At 39.2% G+C, this 22,487-nt stretch overlaps 1 protein-coding gene across 1 annotated transcript in view; it reads left to right on the forward strand.

The window, feature by feature from the left end:
- The first annotated feature begins 22,036 nt into the window (after positions 1-22,036).
- The window catches only part of LOC114655472 (protein lifeguard 3-like), a 64,619-nt gene continuing 64,168 nt past the window's right edge, over positions 22,037-22,487 (forward strand). Inside the window, exon 1 of the mRNA XM_028806498.2 lies at positions 22,037-22,204. The gene's annotated coding sequence lies outside the window, so the exon portion shown is untranslated. The remainder of the gene's footprint in view (positions 22,205-22,487) is intronic.

Here is a 22,487-nt window from a genome sequence, read left to right on the forward strand (position 1 = left end):
TTAATTTTTTTAACCTGACTCTATCTTGCTTTCTCATGCCTTACATCCGTACTCTAGATTGTCCTAATCTGTATTACTTAGACTATCGTGACTGACCATGAGCACAGAGACAGTCACTCACTCAACAAAGCCCTCTGTTATCGACTATCACAGTCGTAAACCAAGCAACCAGGCGTAGAGTAGAACAATACCCAGTCATTTACAGCCTGGATTTTGAGCTGATTTGGAAGATTGGGACCAGCAGGAGTGAGGCAGGGGGTCAAGCTACAGAAAGAAAGAAATATATTTTATAATTTACGAGCCCAAAATATGAGGTCAGAATTCAAGCAGAGGTCAAAAGACATAAGGCAGGAAGGGCACAGCCAAAGTACATTCAGAAACAGAAAACAGGCAAGAAGTCAAATCACTAGAAGGTAAAATACTGCACTATACTGTGTGGTTTTCATAAAGACTACACTGCACATTATTAGAGAAGTCTTCTGATTTAGAAAATAAACACACAGACATACTGTAAAACTATATACATTCAGATCAAACTTGAAGCAGTATTTAAAAGTCTTCATTTAGGTGCCTTTTAATTATTTATTGTGGTATACCAGAAATGTGATCCACCTCATGGCTAACTGCCAGAGTCTTATTAGCATTTCCAAACCTGTTATTGCTAGAAACACTTTAGATGAGATGGTATTAAGATTCTTTGCCTCAGTGAATACATGCAGAATCATTGCCAAACATATACATGCCATTGACGGCTTTTTTTATCAAGTTCATTAAATTATAGAGACATTTATTTGAAAAGGGTGCAGGGCAGGGCACAACAACATCTCTCTTTGGTAAACAGAGGTGTTGACATTAACAAAATAAAAAAATGTGCAATATTTTTTTGATATAGATATATGTACTACTAAAAAGGAATGAGTAGAACAGAACTTTTTGTAATCTTTGTCTATCCCTATTTTTTATTGCACAAATTCCTTAAACCAAACACAGAATTTCTCCACACCCCCACCTTGGTTTATGATTTTTGGAAAAAAATTTGGAATTGAGAGCTTACCTGGATAAATGTAGACTTTGGAAGATACTCAAATACACAATATTTATTTTACAATATGTGGTCAAACATTTGTGGAAATGTGGCCTTCATACTGATATGGTCTGGAGTTGCACCACCCACACCCCACCTCTTTTATAGCAGTAACAGCCTCCATTGTTTGGGAAGGCTTTCCACAAGATTTTGTAGTACTAGGGTGTTGTAAACCCTTGGAACCGATGAACGGTACTCTTCTACCGGGGAGGCTCGTCCTCTTCAACCGAGTGCGCAGCTTCGGGAGGGACAGATGTGGAATAGCGAGGGAGGAAGGGGACACCCGCCTAGCCAGCCAGATCAGCCGAATCAACCCTAGCGATCAATGGGGCGACAGATGTCGCAGCCAGATTGCCCTCACATGTTCTCCCCGTGTCTGCATGGGTTTCCTCCGGGAGCTCCGGTTTCCTCCCACAGTCCAAAGACATGCAGGTTAGGTCGATTGGTGATTCTAAATTGGCCCTAGTGTGTGCTTGGTGTGTGGGTGTTTGTGTGTGTGTCCTGCGGTGGGTTGGCACCCTGCCCGGGATTGGTTCCTGCCTTGTGCCCTGTGTTGGCTGGGATTGGCTCCAGCAGACCCCGTGACCCTATGTTTGGATTCAGCGGGTTGGAAAATGGATGGATGGATGGATAGGGTGTTGTACCATGTTAGCCATTATAAATGTAGAGAAAAACCAAGCAAAATAACACCTGTTATTGACTAACTAAAAAGATTACAATATGCAAGCTTTCGAAGCAACTCAGGCCCCTTCTTCAGACAAGATGTAAACTTGTAAAGATGTAAAATGATTACATCTTGCCTGAAGAAGGGGCCTGAGTTGCTTCAAAAGCTTGCATATTGTAATCTTTTTAGTTAGCCAATAAAAGGTGTCATTTTGCTTGGCTTTTCTCCACAAGATTTTGGAGTGTATCTGAGGGAATTTGTGCCCATTCAGCCAAAAAAACATTTGTTAGGTCAGGTACAGATGTGAATTAAGAAGCCTTTGGTGTTCAATATGGTTGTCGTCAGGACTCTGTGCAGGCCACTTGAGTTCCTCTGTGTCTTTAAAAAACTGGCTTTGTGCACAGGGGCACAGTCATCCTGGAAAAGAAAAGGCATTTCTCTAAAGTGTTGCCACAAAGTTGGAAGCACAAAACTGTGTACAATTTCTTGGTATGGTGTTGCATTAAGAGTACCCTTCAGTGGAACCAAGAGACCTAGCACACACCCTGAAAAACACCCCCAGGCCATTATTGCTTCTCCACCAAACTTTAAAGTAAGCACTGTACAGTCTAGACGTTAGCGCTCTCCTGGTATCCACCAAACCCAGACTTTTTCGTCATGCTGCCAGATAATGAAGCGAGATCCATCACCCCAGAGAACACATTTCCAGTTCTCCACAGAGTCCAATGGTAGTTTGCTTTACACCACTCCAGCTGATGCCTGGCAAAGCATATAGCAATCTTCAGCTTGTGTGCAGCTGCTCAGCCATGGAAACAAATTTCATGAAGCTCCAGACGCACAGTTCTTGCATTGATGTGGCCTCCAGAGGCAGTTTGGAAGTCTGTTGTGAGTGATGCAACACAGGATAGGCGGTTTTTATGTGCTATGTGCTTCAACACTTGGCAGCCCCACTCTTGTGAGCTCATGGCTGAGCTGTTGCTCTTTCTTGATACTTCCATTTCACATTAATAGCACTTACAGTTGACAGGGCAGATCTAGCATGTGACAAAGGTGGTACCCCATGACAGTGCCACATTTAAAGTGACTGAGCTCTTCCAGTGAAGATTGCATGGCTATGCTTGATTTTATGCACCTATCAGCAATATGTTTGGCTGAAACACCTAACCTTAGTACCTTGGAGGTGTGCCCACATATATTTGGCCGCATGGTGTTCATAGTACCATTCATAATGAATAAAGTGGCCTAAGAAATCTAGATGTACTAATTAATATAGTGGGTACCTGAATAAATGCAAGAACAGTCAAACAAAATGTCTTTGAACTGTACAAGAAAACCACCAATTCACACACAACACAGCAAAGACATGTAAACCTGAGCTATGAAAGATGACAAAGTCACTCACTGCACCATCTTGTAAGTCTTCTTGTAAAACCAGGAAGCCCTGATGTAAATTTTCAATGTGCTAAATCATGAAATGGCATTGATTAGCCTATTTGTGTACTGTTTAGGGTTAGCTGTCTCACTGTATTTTAGTAAACAGCAACTTGTTGCTGTTAGATTCCTAGTTGACCCAGTGTGAGTACACCAGCAGACTGGCACGCTGTCAAATGTTGGTTCCTACTTTGCTTCCATGCTACTAGGATAGGTTTCAGCCCCTTTGTGTCTATGAATTGGATTGAATTATGTTACAGTATGTAATCCTGTTAGAAATGTTACTGTTACTGCAGATACTGGAAGTCATCACGTTTCACTTGTACATAGTGTTTTCGATTCTCTTTCTCTTCTTAGTTTCCTGTGCTTGTGCTTGGTATCATGGCTCTCCCAGCTTTTGAACAGGACCTTAGAGTGCATGGATGATATTAGCATCAGTAAGGGCAAGCTCAGCATGCACGTTTCTCATATTCTACAAAACAAAAGATGTTATTCTGCTTTGTAATATATTGAATAATACCAGGAGAGCTGATATATATTAAATAAACAATGATGGCAAGCACAATTAACACAAATGCAGGAACCCACCAGAATAATCTGAATTGTAATAATTAATTAACTAACACAGAACAAATGATACCCAACAATACACTAAGCACAAAACGATCAACAGTAAACACTCATGACAAAAGTCCAAACACAGTGCAGTACAACAAATGCAGATAACGGTGAATAATAAAAGAGATCCCAAGTCGACAGCTGAGGAGCCCCTATTATTCACCTATCTATCTATCTATCTATCTATCTATCTATCTATCTATCTATCTATCTATCTATCTATCTATCTATCTATCTATCTATCTATCTATCTATCTATCTATCTATCTATCTATCTATCTATCTATCTATCTATCTATCTATCTATCTATCTATCTATTGTGGTGGGTGCAGGAATAATAGCTCCACAAAGGGGAAAATTTGAGGTGCCACCTGAGTCATCCCATTTAATGCCCAATAATATGACAAAAATAAACACTCTTTTGTCCCACAAATAGCAGGGCAGAAAAATCAAATGAAACCAATTGGCTTGTTAGCCACAAGATACATCATTTTCTACAGGAGCTCCATCTGGTGGGTAGCTCTTGCCAAAAATAACACCTCCTCCCAGGAAGCTTCGACAGAGTCAGTTGCCCTCACTGGGCAGTTTCTTGCCACTGTGCAGAGAGAAAGAGATGACAATGTTAGTGACAGTGCCTCCTCTCATCCTGGTGGGTTAATACTTACCTCGACAGAGCCTGTAAGGAGATCCTCCAATGAGCATAAATGACTATCTATCTATCTATCTATCTATCTATCTATCTATCTATCTATCTATCTATCTATCTATCTATCTATCTATCTATCTATCTATCTATCTATCTATCTATCTATCTATCTATCTATCTATCTATCTATCTATCATAAAACCTGCTAAATCCAGTCTAATCATTTAAATCAGCTTATTCCAGTACAGAGCTGTGGGAGGTTAGAGCCCATTCCTGAAGACATATCAGATGCAAGGCAGGAACTGATGCTAGGTAAGGGTTAGCAGGCACATTAATCCATTAGTGGCCACATTCACTCATACACTGTACATACACTCAAACATGCTTCATTTGTTTTAAAAGATCATTTAAAAAAGTCTGTTTCAGATTCTGCATACTAACTTGATAATTCAGCTGTAAGTAGTGTCTTTTAAAATATGTTGACTTTCTGCCCCCCATCAAGCAGTTTGTGTCCTTTGAATGGTGTTGGATAAGTACTTATTGCAAGTTACTCCACTTTTCTCACAAAACCAGATCAACCATACACAAATTTTACAGAAAAAAAACAACATTCAATTTTTTGAGTTACTGCCTGTAGACAGCATAAAAAAGTGATGACTAAACCCATATGTACCCTATGTGTGTTTATAAGTATCAGGATTTCTCAAATAAAATTAAATGTTTGCTTTATTACTTTTACAATTATTTTATTATTATAAACCGTTTTTGACAGCATCATTCCGTAAGATTTTTATGGGTGCTGTTATTTTGTGTGTCTGGTTGCTCTTATGTACATAGGTGACAGGCATGTGATACACATGTCATGTTAAATGCATCACAATGGAACCATCCTATAAAAGTCTTGGTGTTAAATAATGGAACACCTTAGTGAAAAAATGTTTTTAATCAGACTTTCTGGTAATGATTTTGGTTTGGTTAGTGACTTTGAATTTAGCTAACTTTCATTAAACACAAGGGATTCTGAACTGAGTAAGGAGACCTGGGTTTGCTTCCCGGGTCCTCCCTGCGTGGAGTTTGCATGTTCTCCCCGTGTCTGCGTGGGTTTCCTCCCACAGTCCAAAGACATGCAGGTTAGGTGCATTGGCGATCCTAAATTGTCCCTAGTGTGTGCTTGGTGTGTGGGTTTATGTGTGTGTGTGTCCTGCGGTGGACTGGCACCCTGCCCAGGGATTTGTTCCTGCCTTGAGCCCTGTGTTGGCTGGGATTGGCTCCTGCAGACCCCCGTGACCCTGTGTTAGGATATAGCGGGTGGATAATAGATGGATGGATGGATGGATTCTGCACTGACCCTTAGTGTTTCCATTATGGCAATGTCTGACTTCCATCCTGTAATGCATTAAAATCTCTGCCACTCAGCTATTATAGTCAGTCCATCTGGATGTCCACAGAATCCTCCAAGTGGTTATGACAGCTAGATCTATCATGTGTGTGTTTTCCATGAGGTTCTGCACTTTACTGAATGCTATTTTTTTAATGTGAGCTATTTTGTTATTTTATATTTATACTGTGCTCTGAACCTATCAACATACACTTTATAGAACTAAATAGAACTGAAAAATATGCTAAAGCATTGGCTACTTACTATGAGTACTATTGTCAACTGTCAGATAAAACGGTGGTGACTGACTAGGGGTCTGACATGAGTGTGTCTTGTGAATAGATGCTGCTTCCAATTACCCTGGAATAGAAAAACAAAAGTGAGTGTAGAAAATGGGTAGATAACATGCAAAGGAATAACACTATATTTAGCTTTTTTTTATCCCACAAACTGATAATTTAAATAAAGAACAACTAACCTTTAATTTGTCACCTTTCATAGTAAACACAGAATGTGTTTCTACAATTGGGGCATATGAATATTAAGTGATTTTCTCACAGTTCCATGATACATGGGTATTGGGAGTTAAATAGGCTAATTTGTATTTTAGTGTGCAGCCACTTTTCTACTAGGCCATATTATTAAGAGATAATCTGACAAGCACTAATTGTGCAAAGTTGATATTTTTGTGTGCAATAAAAGTAATTAATATGCTTTATAAGGAATAAAATATACTATAAGCCAGTCAGTAGAAAGGGAATGAAAACTCTGAATCCACTGGTCATGTGTTTTTAGTGCTAGGGCAGGAAGATTTTGGAAGTCAGAATTATTTTAGTATATCTCCCCCATGTGGTGAGAAATTGTTTTACATCTTGACCAAAGACGCTCAATTGACTGTACCTACTATATATTCATATTTATTTTAATAATAAAGGTTGCTTTTAATAACTTTATTGTACACCAATTAATTAAGCCAACTAATTTCTGAAATAGGAGTTTGAAGAATTTATTCTGTATTATTTGCTTTGTGTTCTTTCCCAGCAACCTTTCTAAAATGTCATAACCTTTTAAAAACTGCAGTCGGCTAGCCAGTGGACTTTAATTTTATAGTAGAACATAACCAACTGTTCAGAATAAGAAGACCCATTAAAGAAGAAAGATAGGGGTACTTCTAAAAAATCCCAATTCATTTATTTTCTACCCCATCTTTACTGATTATAGATGCCTGGTGTTTATTCCACCAATGACAAGTTGAATGTAGGAGCCAGTTCAAAGTCATTCTGAAGCCGTTTTGTTGGACACTGAGAAAGTGCAATCACCGAAAGGGTGCAAACTCTTCACTGAAGAAAGCAAAAAAGACTTCCAAAGTGTAAAAATATCTTGGGATCCTTGTAGGTTTCATCTTATAACTAACAACATTCTTAATTTAGTGGTTAAACGAATAACAGGAAGGTGTCATGGCAGAACACTGGCTACTACTGCCGCCTCACAGTTCTAGTGACTTGCCTTCAATTCCTGGCCTACTCACCATCATTTAGATGTTTCTTATTCTGTGTGTGTCTACATGGCATGGGAACTCAAATTTCTTGGTTGTTTCATTTGTATTAAAGGTTATTTAATTGGCAATTTAAAATTTGGCATCCCATCCAGCAGCTATTCCTGATTTGTGAGAAATGCAAACTCCCAATTGCCTTTCTAATGGCAAAGCAAAATGGACAGATGAATCTGTGATGGGAAATTAGATGTTTTTGTTTTTATGACAAGAAGAACCACTGGTCTGAAATCTGTTTTGGGATCAAATATCCAACCTGAATGATATTTAGAAAGGAAAAGCAGACTATTTTTACTACAGAATAAACACAAGTAACATATCCTGTTTGTCAAGAAGTGCACCCTTGCTGGTTTGATTATGCATTTCCTATTACGGGGTAGTCAGCATCATCACTTTTATCTCAGATCTCTGTTTACTTTGTTTCTCGTTATGACACAAATTGTCACTTTCACTGAAGTTAGTTTGCAGAGTCCTAGAAATTTGATTCTGTTCATCCGGACAAAGTTTTTAAGTGGGAGAAATATTTCGAGACTTATCCAAGTCTCTTCCTCAGTCTCAATTGACTGCAGGTTTCCCCAACCTTATAAGCAGTACCTTTGCTTAATCACAGAGACTAGCACCATTGACAAAGGGCCAGTTGATCAGTGATATGCAAATTGTCCACTGATTAGTAGACGTGTGAACCATTCATAGAGGGTTGAGGAATGGCTGCAATCACAGCATTATAAGATGGCGACAGATGTACCCTTAGGCCCCCTCCTCTGTTCAGAGATGGTCGTTCCTTTTTCACGTAAATGGCCTCCTTGATTCCTCTCTCAAACCAGCGCTCCTCCCTGTCCAGGATGTGCACCTCTTCATCTTTAAAGAAGTGACCACTATCCTGTAGATGTAAATAGACTGCGGAGTCCTGGCCTGACGAGGAAGCTCTTCTGTGTTGTGACATGCGCTTAGTTTGCAGAGCTTTCAAATACATTTGTTAAAATATCCATAATTTACATATAATGTTCAAAACATCACAACACTGTTAGCTAAGTGATCTTGAAAAAAAAAATCAGCTAAAATTGTGATGAAGGAAGGATTAGGAAATGTTATCAATGAAGTCTATTTTTCTAGTTAATGACCCACACACACTCTCTGACTTGTCACAGAAGTGGAAAACAGAATTAAATGCACATATCAATAAAGAGGGGTGAGCTAGAGTTAGGAAAACCTTGGAAGGGAGTGCGCCTTTGCTAAATACAGAACTGTGGCCCATATCGACACTTCTAGGACTAGGGATTTATGGCCTGCCCTTCATTCTATGCATCTATCAAGACTAAATTAGTTTCATTTCAACTCCTCACAGCAAGGACTGCCCACGGCAGAATTATTATAATATTATAATTATTATAATATTATAATTATTATAATATTATAATTATAATATAATAATAACAATATCTGCACCCTTTAGTTGAGCCCACCAAAGGAAATCTAGAAGAAACAGTAGTTAAGGTCACTGCAGTGAGAGGTCATGTGACCCTAGCCAGCAAATCGACGTGTAAAGGTATAGCTCTTAGGAGACACTAACATGACCCCCCAAAATTTATCGCCTAAATCTTCTCTTACTCACTCAACACTGGTCAAACTTGCATTGACATCAAAGCGAAGGTCTTGAGGCAATATCTCTCTGCTTCTGTGAAGAAATTCCCCATGCACAGAATGTTGAAAATATTACCAACTCCAGCATGGCTATGTAATGCTTTACAAACATTTATGACAGACCAGTATGCAATAATAAGAAACTCTTTTCAAGAAAACCTTGCCAAAGTCTTCCAGGAAATCTCAGAAGTAGAAGATGAACAAAATTCAGTATATATACAACAATTTTTAAGATCTTCTGAATTGGTTGAGCCACCAGGAGAAAATGATTCAAACACTCAGGATGAAGTGACAAATCTCTCATCTAAAAATTCTGAATTAGAAGACGTAAATAGAAGTAACGGTGTTCATTATGTGGGAATCAGGGAGAATAGAAAAGGAGGTGATCTCAAAGAGACTATGATGTTTAATTTTTCCTGGGTTGCGAAATTTCACCCATGTAATCAAAAGAGACTGGGGGCTGCAGTCCACAAGGGGGCCCCAGTAAACTTGCAGGGGATTGGCAAGATGACTGAAAATAATATTAAAATAGCAGCAAATACTTAATTCACTAAAAATCAAGCTACAGCAGGAATGTCAAGTGTCAGGTCTTCAGTTCAAATCCAATCCTGGGATCATTTTAAAGTGGCCTGCTTCATCAATATTCAAAACATGTTACATATGGCCTGCAGTGACAATTAGTTTTCTTAAAGACCCTCTTTAAAATGTGTTTCATATATCCATAGATTTTATCCTTATTTAGCTTAGCTGTACTACATGTACACCCGGCATTAAACTGTGATTCCAGTGACTGAGATCAGGTGGATGCTCCACAATTACACCAAAGTTCTAGGTTTTCTGGTCGCTCGTGTTTATCTACACAGTACAGCTTATCACAGCTACTAATCTGTGGCTAAAATGGGAGTGGGACGCTCATAACGACCCATCAGAAAACAGTTAAAAGAAGGTGACATGCTTCATGGCCATGAAAAATGTAGCATTTTAGCACAATGGCAAAGGTTTCCACCACTGTGCTCGTTTTTTAAAGCTATACAGGTGTCTGGGCTGGCCACCCTTTCATGGTTTACCCAACAGTTGCCACGTCCCTGCGTAATACTTTTGTCTTTTCCATGGATTCATTTGCTGTATGTGGATGGAAAATGCTTTTGCAATTTTAGTGCTGAAAAAGCTCAAGTGCTGAATCAAAAGGATAACAAAGTAGCTCATGTAATTAAGTAATGAAAAATATCTGCAGCAACTAATTCTGCATTTTAAAAATTACCTTTGATTTTTTATTTTCAGAAATACTTTTATGCTTAAGTTAAAATGTAATACTTAATCTAAATGAGTAGTGAGCAAATTTTGTTTTTATCAAAAACATTTTCAGTGACAAATTCTGTATTTTGGTAAATATTTGTTGTTATTTATCCCTAAAAGATGCCCACTTGTTTTATGTTACAGTATGGCTAACTGTCCCCCATGGCTTCGCCCACGTAGAAGTGAAAGAGGACAGCGAGGAGGGCCCTGCTCAGCTCCCTACTCCTGACATCACACTTCCCCCTCCCCTCGGCCTGCAGCCTCTGTCTCGGATTAGCGTGAATATATCACTCCTGCAAGCGAACTATGATTCTTAGCGCGATGAGAGAAGTTGCAAAATCAACTGGAATGTTCAAGCAAATTCTAAAAAAAGGCCCGCTCTAAATCCGTTAAGTAGTTCTCTCATTCGCTAGCTAAGTGGATGTAAGATACACCCCGAGGCTGGTGCGTGAGTGAGGAGCCCCCCCGCCCCCCTCCCCTCAGCCCACTGCGTATCTCTCCGATTCGCACAAATAAATCGCTCCTGCAAGCGAACTATGATACTTAGCACGATGAAAGAGGATGCGAAATCAACTGGAATGTTCAAGCAAATTCTAGAAAAAACCCCGATCTAAATCTAAATCTCAGTTCTCTCATGAAAAACAGAGAGACATACAGACAGACTGATGCTGGATTTTATATAAAAGAGAGTAAGAAATTCGGGCACTAGTAAAACACCATTTAATAATAAAAAAACAAGCTGTTTTTGAAATGGCCTATTCATTTTGTATTATGCTTTAAAAACACAGGCAGTGTAACACTAGCAGCAAATATGCTTTTGTTAATAAATGTAAGTTCAAAAATGAAGACATTTGTTAACTGTAGCAAAAGCGCATGAGAGGACATACCATATAGCCTGTGTATGAGGGCCTTCACATATTCTAGTAGTACATTGGGGTACACTGGAGGAATTAAAGGCTGACAGGCACTGCACTGATGAACGCTACATTGTCACTGCATCATCCTCAGCCAGCCCATGTAAACCTAATGTGCTTATAGCAGTGAGGCAGAACTTAAAGATGTGGAATGAGGGTGATAATGTTATCACCTTGGTGAAATCAGTGAAAAAAAACTGACAATCAACATTCTGGTATTTAATTACTAAGCAACTTTTAATATTTACAGGCTATAAAATAATGTTAATACTGAAGTGAATGCTGCCATTGACCCCTCTTCTCTTTCCTCACTTTTGGCAATGAATATCAAGCTTTCTCTTTATATTTACCTCTGGCTGGTTCTTTATCCCCTTTCTATCATCTCTCAAGTAAAAAATCTTTTCTTTAGGCACTATAACTGCCATTCTGGCCTTTTCTTCTTGTTGGAGAGGAATTGCTTCCATATTAGAGCAGAAAAACAAAACATGTCATTGTGTAGTTTATTATGTTTATGTGAACCTGCTTCTGACTGTGCCTGCCAGTTTAACTAAAACATTCTGTACCATTTGTACCCGAAATATTACTGAGGGAACAATGACAGTTAATGTCTTTTATTTCTTTTTCAAAAATAAATTATATGTAACAAGTTCCTCTTTAGATATGAATGTGTGGAAAAACTTTCAATCTGTTTAGCTATGTTGGGAACTTTAAATATACAAAAGATACACAGCAGGAGTGATAAAGGTTATACCATTTATCTTGTGCTGATTGGTGTATGCTTCTTAACCCTGTTATACAAATGAACCTAACTTACTCAAGGTTATTACTTAAGACTGTTATATTCTCCAATCTTGTCTCTGACAACACACAGAGGCAGCACCCGGCAGCCTCGCTCAAGCTTGTTGTAATACAGAACGCCCAGCAGGTGGAGACATTTGTAATGATGATAGTGGCTATTCTTTATTAAAAATATTTATTTTCGTGTCACATATCCATGGACCTTCAGAAATAAATACTCAGTTTACATATTTTGCTAGTTGAATTTTCTTCTACAAGCATCAATGGATCTTTTTTTTTTTTTCTTTCTCAATGCTTCTTGACACCAAGTCACACTTTTATTGGCCACAACATTCAACACGGATGCATATACATTGCCTAAGACATCTATCCATCCATTATCCAACCCGCTATATCCTAACACAGGGTCACGGGGGTATGCTGGAGCCAATCCCAGCCAAAACAGGGCGCAAGGCAGGAACAAACCCTGGGCAGGGCACCAGCCCACCACAGGGCACACACGCACACCAAGCACAAACAGGGATAATTTAGGATCACCAATGCACCTAACCTGCATGTGTTTGGACTGTGGGAGGAAACCCACACAGACACAGGGAGAACATGCAGACTCAGAAACAAACCCAGGTCTCCTTACTGCGAGGCAGCAGCGCTACCACTGTGCAACCGTGCCTCCCATTGCCTAAGACACCACTAATAATAACTTGTGAGTGTTAATGGCAAAAGAAAACATAGTATAAGTGGGGGGAAGGAAGGAAAGAAAGAAAGAAAGAAAGAAAGAAAGAAAGAAAGAAAGAAAGAAAGAAAGAAAGAAAGAAAGAAAGACGTTTCTGAGTTTTGAATTGAATTTTACTAATCAATAATCAACAAATAATTTACATTATCATAAAGGAAGAAAAAAAAACTCAACTCACCCCAAAGAGAAAACATATTTCAAATAGGAAACATCAATTCATTATCCTCAAGTTTACAAACTGCCTCATGAATACACCAAAAGAATTCACATTTAAGGTCATTTTGTAGGATTTATATTCTATGAGGCCATAAAATATCCTCATTATGTCACATTGCCTGTTTGACTTGACTCTCTCTTTTCTTGATAAAGAAAGAAAGAAAGAAAGAAAGAAAACCTTAAATGATTTAAGGTGCTGTTCTTCTTCTTAAATCACAAACTGGTCAATGAAACATAAACTTAGACTTAAAGTTATAATTTTGTTTTAGTTGTCATCTGGCTAATTGTGAAAGATGGCAGCCATATGTTTGTCAAGCCCAGTGTCCTGATTTGGCAACTGCTGCTGTTTGGTGTCAGCAGGTCAACAGCTGAAGAAGAATTCCACCTTTTCTGAGTTATCAAATTGGCTTTTTTTATTTAGCAGGCTGACCCACAAAGGTGACCATAGCTTTCTTTTGTCAGCAGGCTGAGCCATGAAAGCAGCAGTTGCTTTTTGTTATCAGTAACAGCACCTGAGTCTTGTTGGTTTTCGAAATCTTTATCTTTAAAGGCTGCCACTCACAAAAATATACAGATTCAAGAAGATTCACTGACACAACCACCAACTAAAAACTGACAAGCATTCTCAACAATACAGAATGCTATTTGTTAGAAGACCAAAAGAAAAATCACACTAAATAATAAGTCTAAGTATGCAGTTTGCTTCCTTTATAGGAGTCATCTAGATCCTTACACTCCGACTGGAAAATATCTACCCTGTGTCTTTGTGCCATTTTCTCCTTTGGGCTTTGTACTATTTCTAAGCACATTTCTTTTTTTAATTTAACTGTATGAGATAATTATAAATAAAGACACTCTAAATACCAAGGTACCTGCTTTGAGGTTTTTAGAAGAGCTTGAAAAACATTATGATTTCTCTCTATATGATTTTGCAATTGCTGAAGAAAAAAAAGTTCTGACAACTTATTGTTGCTTTATATAGTTTAGTGGGAACACTCAGCTTACTGATCCATCAGACACAATATGCCCCCTGAAGTGTTTCCACCCTACATTGTAGTTGGCTTAGTTCTCATATGCACTTCTTTATATCCACGACACAATAAAAGTGCAAAGAGATAAAATTATAACCTTCTTACCTCAGTCTACAGCTGTGCAGCTTGTTGTTCACTTGGTAAATCTTAAGCATAAGAAAAACAAGGCACTGTGACTTGCTTTAAAGATGGACTAAGCCAAATGACAAACTACAAAAATACATTTGAACAGAAAAATCCTTTTATACTCTTTTCACTTTCAAATCCAGGATTTCAGTCCTGTTTCCTTATAACGAATAATAGATTGCCTTACTTTATACGACTTAAAAACCAATTTAACATTATACAGTATCTGTCATTTGGGAGCCAAATAGATCATGAAAGGACTACATACTGTAATAATTTGTCCATATGTCTTTAAGTATTATTTTTAAAAACTGCTGGTAAATGATAAAAGGTTTACAGAATAAACCTTTACAGAATAAAATGGAGACAATTTTGATGAGTATGGGAAGCATTGGTTACTTATGCAATACCACTAGATTTTTTAGATCTGCCTAGTGATGAATAAGTCCACTGAACCTTCTGTGAAATGATCTCACAAACTCTTCCCATATATATGACTGTGTGCAGCTGAAATATAATGGTTTCCAGTTTGGTGAATGATCACATTTAAAGTTCTAACCCCCAGAACAGATTGGGGTATGATATCATAATTAGTGGCTTCTCTCTTCTCCTATACATGAGCAGCTTTCTTAGCCATTCTCTTTGTTTATTTATTGCTGCTTTAGGATTTTTGAATTCTTTAACAGAATTAATTCAAATATGTACTGTATGTGATATCACATTTCTAACCTCTTAAGTTTTAATATCATTGCTTATTTCCTAAAACATCATATCTACTATATAATAAAACACTGAAGTCTGGGTGTCCAGTCTGTCAGAGTAATCTGATTGGTCAGTTTGGCTTTGGTAATGCAACCAAAAAGGAAGTGCGAGTGTGAGATGCAGGAAGAGGAGTTAAGACGCATGTTGAGACAGTCACCTTCAAAGGCAGTAAGTGCAAAACCAGACAGGAGGGGAGGAAGGTGTGTTGAAAATAATGAATTTGAGAAGCAGGCCTTATAGGAACACACAAACACAGAAAGGGAGTGCCGGTTAAAAGATGTTCAGACAAACAAGCAAATGCAGAGGTTATTCTATTACCTATCTATGACAAGTACCATGGCTAGTTTCTAATAAGAGGCAAGAGTTGCGTTTAGGGATAGCAAGTGGGGCGACCGCATCAGGCCCCGTGCCTAAGCAGGGCCCCGCTTTTGAGGTCCACGTGTCCCGTTCGAGCGGAGTTGTCAAGTTATATTATAAAGTCTGCATGTTATCTTGCAAAAATGTAGCTGAATACTGAAATAAGAAAATCCGGTGTATGTTAACATTATTTTTATTAAATTTGCGTGCAAGTTTATATAGTCCACACATACCGGTAACAGTATTTGACGTAACCGGCCCTGCGTGGGGTTGTTCAGCCCTAGGCCGTGCACACCCCTAAGAGGTAACATTTTAGTTGTAATTTATACAACACCATTGATATCGGTAGAGGCTTATAAGAAATTTGTTATATTATAATTATATTGATTTTTTATACTCTTTTTAAAATACTGCTTATGGTTTACAAAGCCTTAAATAATTTCGCTCCATCTTATATTTCAGAATGTCTGACACCTTACACTCCAAATCGATCTTCAAATGAGTGTCTGCTTAGAATTCCAAGAACTAAACTTAAAAGAAGTGGTGAGGCGGCCTTCTGCTGTTATCCACCTAAAATTGAGAATAGCTTGCCAATAGGAATTCGACAGACTAATACAGTGCAGCACTTTAAAACACTGCTGAAAACACATTACTTTAACATGGCTTTCTCATAACTTCATTTTAATTTAACACTGATGCTCTGCATATTCAATTAATTATCATTATTATTCATGGTGGCTCCAAAATCTGTACTAACCCCTACTCTTTCTTCTGTTCTTTTTCCGGTTTTCTGTGGTGGCGACCACCTAATCAAAGCATTGTGATGTCCCTACATTGATGGATTAAAGGCCAGAAGTCCACATGACCGTCATCATCAAGTCCTTCCATGAGAACCCTGCATATAATGAGGACTGATTGAGATCATTGATGTTAGGTAGAATGCCTAGAGGGGGCTGGGTGGTCTTGTGGCCTATTTTTTCTCCAGCCGTCTGGAGTTTTTTTTTGTTTTTTCTGTCCTCCCTGGCCATCGGACCTTACTTACTATGTTAATTAGTGTTCTCTTACTTTAATTCTTATTTTGTCTTTTTTTTTCTCTTTCTTCATCATGTAAAGCACTTTGAGCTACATTATTTGTATGAAAATGTGCTACAGAAATAAATGTTGTTGTTGTTATTTATGATGCTTTTGGCTTTTATAAACAGTTATTTATTGAATATTTATTTAACTGCACTTTGGATACTTTGTTTATGTAAATTAATACACACTTGGCACTTTTGGACAGTTAGGAACCTTGTTGTTGTCACTCACTTACTGCTGGCTCATCCTTGGTTACAAACTACTAGGGGGAGTGAAGAGGATAGTTTGCTGTTGGGAACATCTCCCAGATGTTGACCCCTGAAGGTGAGTACTTGGCTAAACCTAACTGTTTAATTGTAAATGCCCTCTGAATTTGGTACTCCTCAGGTGGAGAAATGGTGAATGAAACAGCCACCCCATGAAGCACCCGTAACTCCTGATGGACCGTACATAGTAGAAGGTTTTCAGACTGTCCTTCCAGTTCCAGCTTTTGGGCCACACTGTGAAGTACAATGGTTCATGGCTCTGCACATTTTAAGTAAATAATCAGGAGTCCAGGAACGTGCATGCTAGTGCAAGTGCATGTAGGAAGGTGCACGCATCGCTCCGAAGTTAATTGGGGTAATTGGCCGATTGTGTATTCACATGCAAAAGTGGACGGATCAGTCAAGTGCTTCATTTATACCTCAGAGCAGCTGATTGTAGCACCTGCATCCGATCGGTGCATAAAAGGGAACCTGCAGGGCAAAAAGGGGAGTCAATAGGAAAACAAGAGTGAGAGGCAGGATTGGGAGAGATGCTGTTTGGGATGGTGGCAGGTGGTAAAGAATGTCCCAGCAAGGGGGAGCATGTGCAACCCTCAATGGCACTGAATAGGGTCACTCCTATTGAACACTTTATGGGGCAGGACCCATGCTCTCAGTGTTTGCTTCCACAGATGTTGAGGAAGGGCAGTGAGGGACACGAACTGGATTTTAATGGTTGACTGTACTTGTCAACGGGCATTGTGCTGCAAGACCCTTATGGGTTAAACAAAGAAGACCTGTGTTTTAACCTCCACTGATCACTTGATTTTATTGATGGACTATTTATTTATTTATGGACTATTGCACATTTTAGGGTCTCGAACCCATGACTATTTGTACATAAAAGCATTAATTTACATTTATACCTACTCTTGCTGACTGTGTGTTCTCATTTGCCAAATCCTCGGTTTTGTTGTAGACAGATGTGGAGTCAACCCAAACTGTCACATCTTCAGAATAACATTACTAACTTTCAGCACCACTTTCTGGTTTTTGGAGGGCTTATCAATGAAGAGAACCTTGTGTGCAGTGTTAAGAAAATAGTAGTTATCTGATGCTGTTTCATCATTTATCTCCCTCAACCTGTCCTTCACAACCTCATTGGTGTCATGCAGGGCCAGTAACTGGCAGCGGCTGCACATCTTGCAACACATCTTAAGATTGCACTCAGAAGCTCAATACTTTTTCCGCTCCACCAGCAGCATTTACTAGCTTGTATCCTGCTCTGCCTCTACTCCGTCATGAGTGTTTATTATGATCACAGTAGGGACAGTATGTCTTAATTGATGATTTTTTTGTATGAATCTGTGATAGACCCCCTGGTAATACCTTTTCAGTGTTCAGAAGAATGGTAGTGGACTTGCTCCCCAGCTTTGAATATTTAAGAGTTTCTCTGATCTTGCTTTGCAGACTTCTCAAAATCCTATCTGTGTCATCGTGAACATGGATTTCTTATTCTAGCCAGTCAGAGAAATCAATAATGTTGGAATTGCCACTTCCTCTGGATGGATGGAGTGGTGGAAACATATGTCATGTGGAAGTCTGGTTAATAACCTGGAAACATTAGAAGCACACTGGTCCATATCACCATTCCTTTCCAGTAGTTCTAATATGCCTACCAGAGTGCAAACAGTTGGAAGGCTTCAGTATCTCCACTAGCTATGAGTGATATTACTTGGATATTCTTTGCAGTGCTAGCTGGTGAGGCTGATCATATTGTTTATTAAGAGCAGCCAATATGTTTGTGCAAGAGTGTTATGAATCGCTGTACGACTTAGCAACCAGCATTACTTCTTCTAGTATCTGAAACTGGAATCTGTCTGGGGCTTCAACTAGGAGAATGATATTTAAAATTTATAACTCCCTCGCTCCATTAAAAACTAGATCTGTTTCTTTCTCTTTCTCTGCCTCCTGGTTCACGCCTGAACTTCGGCTTTTGAAAGCCAAAGGCCGGCAACTTGAATGGTTACATAAAACAACTGGACTCTTTGTTCACAAAAAGATGCATAAAAACCATATACTATTTTACAAGGACTGTATTGCTCAAACCAAATCTAATTATTATAGTCACATAATTTCTTCCAATAAAGGTAACACCAAGTCACTGTTTTCACTGCTTAATAATATCATATGACCCCCAGATTCTTTACTATCTCACCTTTATTCAACTGCTTTTTTGTAATTCCTTTATGTCCTTCTTTAATGAAAAAATCCAGAGGATACACCAGTATCTCGGTACGGATTCCTTCAGTACTTCATTTGAATTTCATCCACCTACTCACTCATTTTCCTCTTTCCAGCTTCCTACTTTCTCAGAAATCTCAGATCTTGTCCGTAACTGTAAGCCATCCACCTGTCAGTTGGATTCCCTTCCCATAGTTCTGGTTAAAGCCTGCATCCCTTCTCTGGTCCCCCTTATTTCTGCTATAATTCACTCCTCTCTCACCACTGGAACTGTTCCTTCATCTTTCAAAACTGCTGCAATAACCCCAATACTGAAAAAACCTGGTACTGATCCGACTAATTTTCATCTCCAAAATTCTCGAAAAAATAGTAGCTATTCAATTTTATTCCCATTTATCTCATAATAATCTGTACGAACAATTCCAGTCTGGTTTTCGCCCCCTCCATAGTACAGAAACGGCACTTATCAAAATTACTAACAACCTCCTTATGGCAGCTGATTCTGGTTTAATTACTATTCTCAGCCTCCTTGATCTGAGTGTGGCCTTTGACACTATTTGTCACACCACTCTTCTCAATAGATAATCTTCGATTGGCATTACCCGCACTCCACTAGATTGGTTCAGATCCTACCTCTCAGGCTGCACTCAGTTTGTTCAGCTTAAAACTTTCACATCTCAACCCACCTATGTTACTTCAGGTGTGCCCCAGGGCTCTGTCCTGGGGCCCCTCCTCTTTATTATTTACCTCCTTCCCCTTGGCAATATCTTTCATAAATATAACATTAATTTCCACTGTTACGCTGATGACACCCAGCTCTATCTCACTAGCAAACCTACTTTTTCCTTCCCACCTTCCTCGCTTATTGACAACATAGCAGAAATTAAATCCTGGTTCTCCCCAGATTTTCTTAAACAGTGACAAAATTGAGGTTCTTCTCCTTGGTACAAAATCAACATTATCCAAAACTGATACTTTTTTATTTGTTATTAATAATTCCTCTGTCACCCCATCCCCACAGAAGACCCTGGGTGTCATCCTTGACAGTACTGTATCTTTTCAGTCCCACATCAATAACATCTCCCGGTCTGCTTATTTCCACCTGCATAACATTAATCGTATTCGCCCCTCCCTCACTCCCCACACCACTGCTATCCTTGTTCATAGCCTTGTCACTTCACGCCTGGATTATTGCAATTCCCTCTTCTTTGGTCTTTCTCGCAAATCTCTCTATAAGCTTCAACTGGTCCAGAATTCACCTTCCCGCATCATTACTAGAACTCCCTCTATTCATCGTGTCACTTCCGTCCTGCAGCAGCTTCACTGGCTTCCGGTTAAGTTCTGCATTGACTTCAAAATTCCCCTGTTAACATTTAAGACTATCCTCAACCTTGCCCCTCCATATCTGTCCGATCTCCTCCATATTGAAATTACCTCCCACACCCTTAGATCCTCTTCCTCCATTCACTTGACTGCCCCCTTTACCCGTCTTACCACTATGGAGAGCACAGTATTCAGTTACTCTGCTCCCCAGCTCTGGAACTCATAACCATCGGAGCTTAGAAATATTGATTCATTTTCACTTTTCAAATCTAAACTTAAAACTCATCTGTTTCAGACTGATTTTTCTCTTTGATTACAATTGATCTGTCTGATTTTAACTTTTTTTTATATTTCTTTGTATTTTTAGCTTTGTTTATGTGATTCTTATCTATTGTTCTGTGTCCTTGAGTGTTTAGAAAGGCACCTATGAATAAATAAAATGTATAATTATTAAAGCAGTTTTTAATCCCTGGAGCTCAGATGAACTAAGTCGGAGTAGGACATCTGCAGGTCCATTCATAGCTTGGAAAGACTACTGGTATGTTTCTTAACTACTGGCTTTAGAAGGAGTAATCATACTATGGTTGGTCATAATACCTCTTGGAAAATTCAGGTTTAGGGATATGGTCCCATGGAGGGCTCAAAGTCTTGCATTCAGGCACTTCATGCATGCACTGTTGGCTGTAGAATCCCAGATGATGAGGCTGTGTTTACAAGAACCTGCCCTCATCCTGCTCCTCGACTACTGCTTAATGGCTCATCTGCAGACTTCTTCTTGGCATGGGGACCAGTCTCAGCTCCTGCTTGATTGCAATACAGTACGGAGAGAGTGTTGGGTGGGATGAAGAGACCACCTGGAGCTGCTGTTCTAGCCGACACTGCAAGTGCTTATGTTGTTGTTGATGCTACTCTGTTTCCTCTGTAGTGGGCATTTTGCTTTTACTGTTGTTGTCTACAAGTCATCAAGCAGGGATTGTTTCCCCTGATGCAGGCTTTCTTTGTCTTCTGTCAGACTCGGTCCATCCTTGGGGTCCACATATCCTTAGCTGTCCACTAAATAGGGTGATAACTCTTCTGACTTACAGGTGATAAGTGGTATTCCTCTAATGCAGTATTCTACTCTCCATTTTCAGTCAGTTTGTCTTGACAATGAAAGTGTGATGAATTGGGTTTAGCTTGGCTGTAACCTGTCATGTTATAGTCTTCCAAACACACTGAAAGAATTATCTGTCTTCATGGGTGTGCGTTAAACACACCTTGACATTGTTGTGACAATCTCCTACAATAGGTTACAATTGATCCAGCTGGAAGATCCTTCTAAAAAAAAAAGGTACTGCTCAATGGATAGCCTTCACAATCATCTACTGCTGGATCAGGGAAGCGGAACCCACTGCAGATGTTCAGTCAGAGAGAAGGTGACAAGTGAAGTCGTTTAGAATGACCAGTTTATTCTGTTTACGACCCTGTCAACACTAAATTGGAATTGGCAAAGGAATCATTTTGTCCTTCATATGCATACAACGTTATTTTTTTGAGTTTTTAACATATATTGACGCACACTTCAAAAGAAACAAACTGTAAACACATCAATTCCCCGGGCGCCGTATTATGAGACACAGTCCTTATCCTCCCGTTAAGTTGGAGGACCTAAACAGCAGAGACGTCTCGGAGATGCAGAGTGATGATGCGCGCCTTAATTATTTATTTATTTTCTAATTAATCAGAAAGCCAGCTTTTTAAAACAGTACGATTTCTAATTTATACGGTGAGATATTTCTTTCAGAATTACTACCATGATTGTACTTAACGCAGATCGGATGTGCCTAAGTAAACGTCGCATAACCTTGCCCATTAAATTCCATTTCCCACACCCCAGACAAAAACTCCTCCCAAAAGTTTAAATACTTCCTTAACTCGAGGAAGTTTCCTGAACTCATCAGTCCCAAAACATCACCACCCTAAAATGTCGGCTGGTCTCTGAACTTAAGTCGAGCTGTTGTTAAAGGCACCTGGGCAGCAACCTGCAGTGCGTCTTTGTGCCGAGGATCCGCTTGCGACTGATTAAAGGTGAGTTTGTCGTAACTGAATACGTTACAACTTCAAAATTGGGGGAGGCACTCTTCCCATTCTTTACTTTTGTTTAACAAAACAACTTCGCTTAGGTTCATTATATTTTGTTAGCGCTTATGTGAAGCTTTAACAAGATGATTCCCTACGTTGGAATTTACTTCAGTTTTACAAGAAATGGCACCGAATATAACATCACGCCGTCATTTTACGTGGAGGCGGGCGAGGTAGTGGCGTGTTCGTGTTCGTGTGCGGGTGTCATAGGTCCCAGTTATTGACACGC

This window comes from Erpetoichthys calabaricus, chromosome 8, assembly GCF_900747795.2.
Source record: "Erpetoichthys calabaricus chromosome 8, fErpCal1.3, whole genome shotgun sequence".
NCBI lineage: Eukaryota > Metazoa > Chordata > Cladistia > Polypteriformes > Polypteridae > Erpetoichthys > Erpetoichthys calabaricus.